Genomic DNA, 11,309 nt, shown 5'->3' on the forward strand with positions numbered 1-11,309 from the left:
TTCTGTCAAAAATAACGATGATGGGTGTAGTATGTGTCAATGCTCGCATAACTAGTCCACCTTTTTCGCCCACCTAAGTGACATAGGTAGGGCTGCAACTAATCTTTATTTCACTATCGAGTATACTCTGTCGATGTTTTAGCGTTAATCAATTAATTGTTTGGTCCACAACAATGACGAATAATAGGCTTAGAATGTCATTTTATAATTAAGCTGCAAGCAGCGATGAATGGGCCCTCCACACCAACCGCAACTCGGGTGTGGCTGTGGCCGTGTCAACATGCCTTCGTAACGTGTGCGGACACAAACATGGAAACACAGTGCTTACTTCCTGTTGTCAGTTAGGTGGCGCTTTCACTATATCTGAATATTGTCATGTAGATGTGTTCAGGCTCTTATTAAACATGTGAATTTCATTGAGATTGGACCATGTACACTGAAGTCTGTGAAGATCTGTTACAGAATATGTGAAGTTTAGTGAACATTGGAGCATCTGTTTCAATGGCCAATTGGTGGAATTCAAGCCTGCACACCACCGGACACGCCGTTAAAGCATACATTCACAACTTTTAATCAGGACATAATTTTACTGTACTGACCAACTTTAAGCCGATCCGATAATTCCCTAGGAGGAGTTCGTTCCAAGATACAAGGCATAAAACATATGGCCGAAAGTGAAAATAAAAATCAAAATGGCCACCTTGCCTGTGGGGTTTGGGGTATGGGTCCGAGAGGGCCTTTTCTGGTACTCGTCGGCATGTTACCACCAGCCTAGGGCGAGTTTGCGTACATGTTCGTGTAAGCGTGGTGGACGGGGCTGGCTTGCGTTGAAGATACTGTGGGGCGCTAATAAACATGATTTTTGGTTATGTGACTAAAGGCACCTCATCCTACACGTGGCCTGTGTATTCTCGATATTCTAAGTATTACGGTCTGCAGCTACTAGGGTGGGGATCGTTAAGTTATTTATTGATAATCGATACGCTTTATCGAGTACTCCGGCTTACCTTATCGATCGAGTTTTATGTACGCACCTATCGAATACTTTCTATTATTTGGTGGATAAAGAAGCAATATGTTTTAACAAGAACTGGTATTGCTTATTGCTTAACCCCAAGTGAGGCATAAGCAAGAAACGCTTTGCTTAGCCTTCAATAAACATGAGCTAATGTAATTACGGCGCCTCACTTCCGAAATGACATAAAACTAACCAATAGAAAGAATATATCGCAGCCCAAAATGAAAAAATATTTAAAATACAGTTAAATTTACTGAGGGGCCACACCCTCGAAGCACATCATTCCCCACGCAGGCACCGTTCTGAAACTTTATTTTCATTTTCAAGCCTAACTAGGCTTTGTATGGCTGGCCGATTAAACACGGATTTCACAATTACATTTTTAAGCTGAAGGCGGATGAGGGACAGAGCTACAGAGTCTGTTGTGTTGCGCTTACCAGCTGCGTAAAACTTTTGAGTGGTTTTGATGAAGAGGGAGCGCCGCTGTGGTGGGGCGGCCGGCAGAGTCTTTTCAACGCCGGAGACAGTCCGAAGGTACTGCATTTGGCCTTTATTTGTCGATGCAGCAATGCTAATGTTGCTTTGGGCCCATTGAGGTGTGTTCCCCAACTTTACAAGAAAAATGATTTTGGCAACCATAAGTTGGCATTTGCGCTTCGCTGCTTTATGCTTTGAGCTTGGTAAAATGAAGCCGCAAAAGCTGTAGATCTTGTACGCGCGTTCAGCCATCCCTTCGCGAGCGAAGTTAACTGCGCAGGACTGTCACTTGTTTTACTTTTAATAGGGCGCTGTTTGGGCGTTAGCAATGTATCATTCCGCTAAAACATTGGGTGGACAGGCGCTGGCAGTGATTGGAGCTGATTAGAATTGAAATGGCAGTGACGCCGACTCGAGGGAGCAGCACAAATTAGCGGTTTACAGGCACTAACGGAGAAAAAGAACGCGACCAGAATTAATTTCAACACCTCTAATTTTGTGTATATATCTCATTTCAGATCAAACAAGAGTTTAAAAGAATAACCACAATACATCTGGAGTGAACCTTTTTGTCCAGATTGGACAGGTACACCACCAAACTCCTGGAAATATTTTGGAGGAAGGGCGGGACTGCAGGGACCAAAATAAGACCAATGTTGGACTCAATGAATGAGGTAAAATTTCAAATTATTGAAATTATATTAATTACATAATCTAATGTTCATACACACTAAGAATGTATCACTATTTTATTTATTTTGATTAGTGTCTGTGTTGGCTGAAACTTTTCTCCTTATCCTGTCACTGTGGCCACAATTTGCAATTTATGCTCTTGATTTTTTTAAATTAGTAAATGAATACATTTTCTTCTTGTGTTTAATAGCATCAGGTCGACGGCAGAAAGGATATAATCATCCGTTCCTTATTGGAGTATCTTGGATAGAGCGGAGAGGAGCTGATAAAAGACTATCAGGTATTTGATGATCATCATGACCATATTAAGATGATCGTCTAGCAACTAGCAATTGTCTGAAGATCAAAGACCCAATGCTTATCTCATGATTCTCTACACTCACTTGATGTTTTTAAAAAAAGATGCATCTTTTGAATCAGGATTTTAACTTTCTTAGATTGTTTTTATGCTCTTACCCTTTTGTTTACATTTTTTTTTATCATATTTAATCTTTATCTTATGATATCTTTTTTTACAAGGCTTAACTTTAACTTGCCTTGTATCTGTTTTTTTTAATTTATTATTATTTAACATTTATTCACTTAATTTTATGAGCTTAAGTGTTCTATTTATTTTATACCTTTAACCTATTTTACTGATTTAGTCGCTCAGTTTTTAGCTCCAGTGTTTCCTCATGGGGGCCTGCCACACTGGGAGTTCTGGTCTACCAATGGGGGTGCCTGGGTGGCTGGAGGGCTCTGCACCTCGGTGCCGAGCCTCCTGTCTGTCCATTTTGTCAGTGATTCTGATGATTACAAGTGCTGATGGACAGTTGTTATGTAGTCTTTTTGTTCTGAACATCTTGGAAATGTCTGCAAAGAGCCAGTCTCACCACAAGAAACTTAGTGTGAGTGTTAGTGTTCATATTTGTGCTTTTGTACAGCATGAACAATTTTTTGTTTGCATTTTGTGTCAGATTCTGACAGTGATTGCCAGTGTTACTGTACAGAGTTGTTATGGTGGTTTTACTGTTCTGTTCAGTTTTACGGTTATAATATGTAGATATTTTAAATATATCTATGCCATTTCATGTGTTAATAAAAACATGTCTTTCAAACATCCCCTTGGCAGCAAATATTTATGTTTTTGGTAAATATTAAATTATTTAAATGAAATACTAAAAATATTAAATTCAATTCAATTAATATTAAGTAATACATTCATAAAAAATATTACTTAATAATTAGATAAAATATAACAAAGAAAAAGTTAGTAAAAAAAAACACGGAAACACCAGCAATGTTTACTTGGATTTTGTAATTAAATGCAATAGTAATCTGAGTGAAAGTTACAATCTATAGGTAAGAATTGCCAGAACAATTTACTTGAGTATTTGACATAAAAATAACTGGTTCTAGTAAGTAAATATTACTTAAAAACACCCTAAGTAAAGATTACAAGGATTTTCTGAGTGCAAAAACTTCCCAAGCTAAGTAAATGTCACTCCAAATTTTGGTAGTTACTTTTTAATTTTAAGCATTTTAACATAACTTCAAATGAAGTTATACAATATAGGGATGGGACAATATGCAATATATTTGTGTATTGCAATAAAAACACAAACATTTATCGTGATGAATTTCCATTATCGTGATATCATGAATATCCTCAGATGGCTTAACTTGAAAAAGCTGTGTAGCTCCCCAGCATACAGTCCTATGTTGATTTCCTGATTTATTTTGAACAAGGGGACAAGAGATACAATAACTATGTGTTTCTTAACAAAATCTAAGATAAAGTGATTAGTGCCATTTTAAAAGTATGAAGTATATTTTCATGATATCGTCTATATTTCATGAGATGGTGAATATTGTGTATTGCAATTTTGGCAAAGATAATCATGACGTGAAGTTTTATCTGAACACAATATGATATGTAACATAATACAATATGTCTGCAGTCTAGTTTGTACTCTTTCTTAATGGCTGCTGTCTGACACACTGATTGAACTCTAGCTTTGTCCTTATCTTACCTTCATTCAATATAAATCAATGGGTGTAAAAATGGCGGCACCCTAAAACTGACAAAACAAGAGAATTTCATGAGTAGCTGATACAAGGGATGGTGCCCCTGTTTGTTTTTCCATCAGTGATTAAAGCGTATTGTTCGAGTAGCACAGACTACAGGCCACTTTGTTCACCTCTTTTAAGAAAGTATTATAATTAAGTCTAATATTTGTGTTGAATCAATAGGGGGGCAGGTTGTGGTAGTTTTAGCTCTGAATTTATACAACCTCTTCCCATTTACATCCAGCCATAGTATGGTAGCCTCACAGGACAGAGTTGTTGTTAACGTTGTCTGCCTCAACAATCTCTACCAGCATCAGAAACTCGTAGGAGGACGTATACGTAGCCAGTCACAGAACTTGCGGACCCCACATGGTATCACGATCAAGCTCCTAATCGAAAAAATACCCAGATTTTAGCTCTGACGTGAACGACTCTCTAATCAAACCTTTTAGTACTCCTCACCCTTTTTATTTGCAAAAAGCAATAGAACACACGGGTAGCACATATTAGATCCAATGTAGCTAATTAAAGGTGACCTGTGGAGTTTTCTTGTACACAGAACTCCTTGTGTGTATTATTGCGCTCTAACTAAAGTGTTGACTGCCTTTCCTTCCTTATAAAAGACCATTTTTAGAGATTTATGAGATTTATGTTTAACCTGACTGCACCAGATGGTTTGTTACACAGAACCAGCACAGTATTTTTACATACTTTAAAACGTGTCTGGAGTGGAACTTTAAAAATGACATATGCTTTCATTTAATAGACAAAGATGTCTAGCTGCCATGCGAATTATCACTCTGGTCTGTCAGGAAAATTACATTATACAGCCACACACCTTTAACCCCCCACTGTTAGTTACTGCTGCAGTCTCATGTTGAGAACACAGTTTTACGTATGTGTGTGTGTGTGTGTGTGTATGTTGCAAATGTAGGCTTTGCAGTGAGGGTAGAGTGTTGCTGCATCTCTGTCCTTCCTGTTGCACTATGTGATTAAAACTGGAGCGATGAGCCACTCACTGACTGCGTGACATGTGGTAGCTCCAGGATGCCATATGGACCAAACGTGAACACCACTGTCCGCAAAAATGTCCTTAATTAGAAACTAAGCAATTAGCACTGAAGCATTAAAGCTCATAAAGTAAATGTAACAGCAGTCAGAAGGCCAGCAGAGCTCTGAGGAGGCTTGTGTCTCGGGCTCAGTTTTAAAGCCAGCGTGGTGAATGGTAGTGGCACATTTTGGCACACTGGCTCAGCACCTGTCAACATCACAGCAGTGGAGATTGTTCTGAATGAACCATGCAGGCCAAGGCCAGCTAGGATCCAAACTGGTTTAGGAGCTGACTTACTCAGCATATGAAGAAAAACACGACTTCCAGTTTGTTTCCTGCTTTAAAACAATCTCTTTTCTTCCTCTGATTGCTCTGATTGAGGAGTTACACAATGGTGATTACAATACCACAGAGGAAATTTAAAGCTACATTTGGTAACTATTATATATTATTACTGAAATTTTCACTATATCCTCACAGTACATGAGACCGATAATCTGTGAAAAAATCTGTTTCCACTGGCTCCTCCTAAAGAAATCTCATTCCTAGAGTCCCAAAGCATCTCTATTTGACGACCTAGGAATGAGACAATCAACTATCTTGCTTGGCTGTGATTGATTGATTGTTTATTTTCGTTTAATTCAATTAAATTCTATATGTATAGTGCCAAATCTATAACAAATGTTATGAGGGACTGAAGTTGTCAGGACACTTTTCAAATAGACTAGGTCTAGACTGCATTCCTTTAAGGCCCAGTGGATTCTTCCAAATGCCATTAGGAGCACTAGGAGGAGCCAGAGGAACCTGATCTTTTCACAGATTATCTGTCTCATGTTCTACTGTCAGGATATAGAGAAAGTTTCAGCAATAATGACAAAAACTATATTTTTATAAAATTACTTACTGCAGCTTTAACATCATGAACTGAAAAGCTCAACAAGCTCACCTTTGATGGCAGCACTATGACATTTGTTGACGGCTGTGCGATGTTCATGGTCTGCATCTTCCTCCTCTGTTCTTCAGCTGTCTCTCCTGCACAGGAAAGATGGCAGAAACTGTATGATTTGTAGTAATTGGGCAACACGAAAAAACACAATCACAATTAAACTATTCTGATGACTTTTTTTATTTTGATTACTGCTTAATTGACTGACTAAAGACTTAGAGCCAAAAAATAGTTGTTGAGTCTAGCCTCCTTATAGTTCTCCTAATGGCAAGAATCCACCGAGCCTGAATGAAAACAACCAATCAGAGCCAAGAAAGAGTCCATTGTTGTTGACTGTTGTGGTCAACTATCTTCAAGCTTCCAACCCAAAGCGTATCTCTATCTTTCTTGGCTCTGATTGGTTATTTTTGTTCAGGCCTGGTGGATTCTTGCAAATTAGCACTAGGAGGAGCCAGAGGAACCAGATTATTTATCTCGTGCTACTGTAAGGATATAGTGAAAGTATTTTTATAAAAGCTTCCTACTACAGCTTTAATGGGTGGTATTTTTGGCCACACTAGCTGTGTGACTACAGGAATAGCAATGTCAGCTGATCAGATTCAATGGATTGCCATTAAATGTTGAACAGATATTTATAATCCACATTGGAGTTTTCATCTAGCACCACCAGCACATCATTTTCACGTATCCAGTGATATATAGTATTCACCTATACTGAATGGAATGTTCGGTTCAGACATTCACGCTTCCCTGATGATGTATTCTTATAACTTCTGGTGATGCCCTCGAGCAGCATCATGAGGTTGATATGTTAGGTTCAAAGTAAATTGTCTTGCCAACCACTGTATGTGGAAACATCTGTGTTTCCCACAGTGAATATATCATAAAATCTTATCAGTAGCGTAACATATTGCACCATCTTCACAACTAAACATTGTAATACTACCACCTCACTCTAGAGCACATGATGCAATAAACTCTATTTTATTTAGATTTAATGACAATGATTGCTAAATCAATGCAAGCTTTACATTTTTATCGACCTCAAAATGTGGATTTCTTTATAATATGCGTATGAGTATGCTCATAGACCAGCTAACATGGCTGTAACACTGTAATACTGCAACAGTCATCTTTTTCCATCAGCACAAATAAGGTCAAAGGGGGGATTATTTGTGCTGTACAAGTGGTTTTGTGATCACATTAATGGGTTAATTTACAACTGCTAGGAATGATCAAACACAATTTCACTTGTTAAGTAAGAGCTAAGCTTTATGCCTTGTTCGACCTGAGCGCTTCTATATTGGCCCCATTTTGCTTTTATCCTATTATTAGGTACAACTGTGGTTAGCGGCACTACAAAAAATATATTTTGTAGATATTTGTCTGTATTGTATTTGTTGTATGTATTTATCTCTCTCCAGTCAGTAATATGGTAACCCCCAGTTTCTATCTAGAGGTTGGACTTTTTAACAAGTGCAAACCTATCGTGAACCTATCATTAGTGTGTGGAGTACCGTTTTGTAGCCTGGAGTTTGGTATTATGGCCGTCTCCATGTTCGATTTGAGTTTGGTGCGTTGAGCTGGACGAACTCACTGAGAATGACTCGTCAATCATAAGGTAGCCAGGGCCTAAAGCATACCCTGCTTTATCGTGCCTTTATGCTGTATGGAAGAAGACTAGAAGAAACTAGATATTGAGAACATAAACTCATTAGGAAACTGTTTACTGAGCAAATAAATCAAGTCAAAAGTCGGCTCATTTCTCCATAAGACTCAATATTAATAACTTTTGGCAATTATACCAGCTGGCACTTAGAAAAAATGCAGGTTTAAGAAACTTCAACATTTGCTTCACTTCACAGACCTGGAAGCTCTGTCCACTAATTATATACTAATATGATGGGTTTTAAACACAAAAATGTGTTTTCAGACCTAATGCAATATCACAAACTAAAACACAATACTGTGTTTTAATAATTTATTACACCCCTATTATCAGAATAGAATGGTCACTCCAATGTTAAAAAAAATAAGATACAGATGTGCCAGATGATAGAAATATAATCTTCTTATACATTCCTACCTATTTTAAGGTTGTGCTAGGGGCTTGGCAGCAGCCTGCTGTCAGTGAGCCAATTAATTAGATCTCCCTCGTCAAGTGGCTGAAACACTTGAGTAAGTGGAGGCCCTGATAGGAGGAGAACGTGAAAAGGTAGTGCTGCCATCTTTCTCTTCCTCTCCTGGGCGAAATGGGCTCTGTCTGCAGAATGAAATCATCCCCGCTGTGATGTCATTGTCTCTGATCTCAGCTTAGCTCAGCGGGTCTCCACGGCAGCTTCCCCAATGGAAGAGGAGTGCTTTCCTCGGGGAGTCAGCGAGACCCAAAACCCTCTTTGTGCGTGCTTAGATCATATCTACAATCATCTGATCCACCATCAGCAAGGTGCCTGCCATGTTTACTCTTATTATTGTTGCAACTGTTCTTTTTTAACACTAAACAACGACGCCGCAATGTTAAAAAAAAAGTAATGTTTTTACAGTAAAAACTGGCAGCTGTGGTTGCCAGAACTAATAAATAATAAATATATTAAATATAAATACATTTGCATCTACTATTACTGTAAAAGGACATTAGTACCGTTGATTTGAAGTTTTAATCCATATTTTACCATATAAATACAAGTTTTTATAATAAAAAAAAAACAGTTTTGCCAAATGAAAATAGCATATGAATGCTATGACGTTGGTTTTCTGTGCCATTTACAGTCTGTAAAAAAATACTTTATTCCAGATACATCCCATTTAAAATGTTGTATACATTTTTTTTGCCATGAGATATCACAGTGTTTTACTGTTACAGAAGCTTTAATCTGTTTCGAGTTTACTCTTTTACTGTCATGGTTTGACAGTTTTTCTCGTAAAATCTACAGACTTTCATTTACTCTTGGGTGCCTGATTAAAAAGTACAGCAATTTGTAAACAATTCATGACATGTGGATGTAATTTTGTTGCTGTAATTGTTGTTTTTTTCAACAACAATTCCTCTTCACTGTACAAGATGAATTCTAATAAAGAAAACGGTAATATTCCGGCAGCTGGGGCACCAAAAAGAATACTGTAAAATTGCAGAAAAAAACAATATTATATTTAACAGCTGAATCTATTACATAAACAGTAAATAGCTGCGAAAAAAATCTAGATTTGCAATCTGTTTTGAATAAACAGTCATTTTATAATTACTTAGAGTTACAGATTGTTCATGTTATTTTACATTAGACATGTAAATTCAAAGGCTATTTTTGTAATGATATTAATATTTTCATGTGTTCATGAAAAAATCAGAAAAATAAACAAGAAAACCCCCATCAACTTACAGATTTTGAGCAAAGGGTCAAACAAGCAGTTGCTGAATCACTGCTGTTGGTTGTGCTCCCCTATGGAAGCCTAAATATAATCTCAAGAAATCTTGACAACTAATTACAAATAATAAAAACAATGGAAAGACTTTACTGTACTGCATCACTGTTAATAATGTCACACAGCAGGAAGCAAGTTTAAAATGTTCCTATCTCTTGGAAAACAAAGGGTTTCTGGTGTCATGGCAATTTGGCAACAAAAGGTCCAAACGTTTGCAGCTCAGGGCAGCTAGTGAATAAATGGGTTAGGCTTTGTTCTTTATGTAAGCACAAACAAATAACCGAAGACAGAGTTCTGCCTCTGCAGCACAGCCAAAAACAGTGAAAGTTTCATCAAATATGACAAAAAGTATTTTTTATAAAAGCTACCTACTGCAGCTTTAAACCTCTGTTTTTAGATGTGTTACACAGATAAATATTATTATTATTATCATTATTATTATTATCAGAATGTTTGATTATTCTGTCAAATAACATGAGTGCTGTAGTATGTGTCAAGCTCCATAACTAGTCACCTTTTTCCCCACCTAGTGACAAGGGTAGGGCTGCAACTAATCTTTATTTTCACTATCGATATATCTGTCGATGTTTTAGCGATTAATCAATTAATTGTTTGGTCCACAAAATGACAGAATAATAGCTTAGAATTCATTTATAATTAAAGCTGCAAGCAGCGATGAATGGGCCCTCGCACTCCACGCAACTCGGGGTGTGCTGTGGCCGTGTCACATGCCTTCGTAACGTGTGCGGACCACAACATGAAAGCACAGTGCTTACTTCCTGTTGTCAGTAGGTGGCGCTTTCACTATATCTGAATATTGTCATGTAGATGTGTTCAGGCTCTTATTAAACATGTGAAGTTTCATTGAGATTGGACCATGTACACTGAAGTTGTGAGGATGTGTTACAGAATATGTGAAGTTTAGTGAACATTGGACATCTGTTTCATGGCCAATTGGTGGAATTCAACCGCACACCACGGACACGCCGTTAAACATACATTCACAACTTTTAATCAGCACCATTTTTTGACTGTACTGACCAATTTTGAAGCAGATCCGATAAATTCCCTAGGAGGAGTTCGTTCAAATAGAAGGCGAAAAATTAACCGAAAATGAGCAAAAAAGTCAAAATGGCCAAGACTTCCTGTGGGGTTTTGGGGTATGGGTCCGAGAGGCTTTTTCTGTACGTCTCGGCATGTTAACCAGCCTAGCGAGTTTCGTACATGTCGGTGTAACGTGTGCCGGGGCTGCTTCGTTGAAATACTGTAGGGGGCCTATAAACATGATTTTTGGTTATGTGAGCTACAGGCACCAGTCTACACGTGCCCTGTGTATTTCATATTCATAAGTATTACGGTCTCCTCACTAGGGATGGGGATCGTTAATATTTATTGATATCGATACCTTTATCGATACTCCTTATCGATCCGAGTCTTTATCGATACCACTATCGATACTTTTCTATTATTTGGTGGAAAGACAATATGTTTTTTAACAGAACTGGTATTGCTTTTATTGCTTAACAAGTGAGCATAACAAAAACGTTTCTAGCCTTCAATAAACATGACTAATGTAATAGGCCACTTCGAAATGACATAAAACTAACAATAGAAAGAATATATCAGCAGCACCAATGAAAAATATTAAATATTAA

The sequence above is a fragment of the Morone saxatilis genome, unplaced genomic scaffold, assembly GCF_004916995.1.
Source record: "Morone saxatilis isolate NCDOM2014 unplaced genomic scaffold, NCSU_SB_2.0 Contig9, whole genome shotgun sequence".
Taxonomy (NCBI): domain Eukaryota; kingdom Metazoa; phylum Chordata; class Actinopteri; family Moronidae; genus Morone; species Morone saxatilis.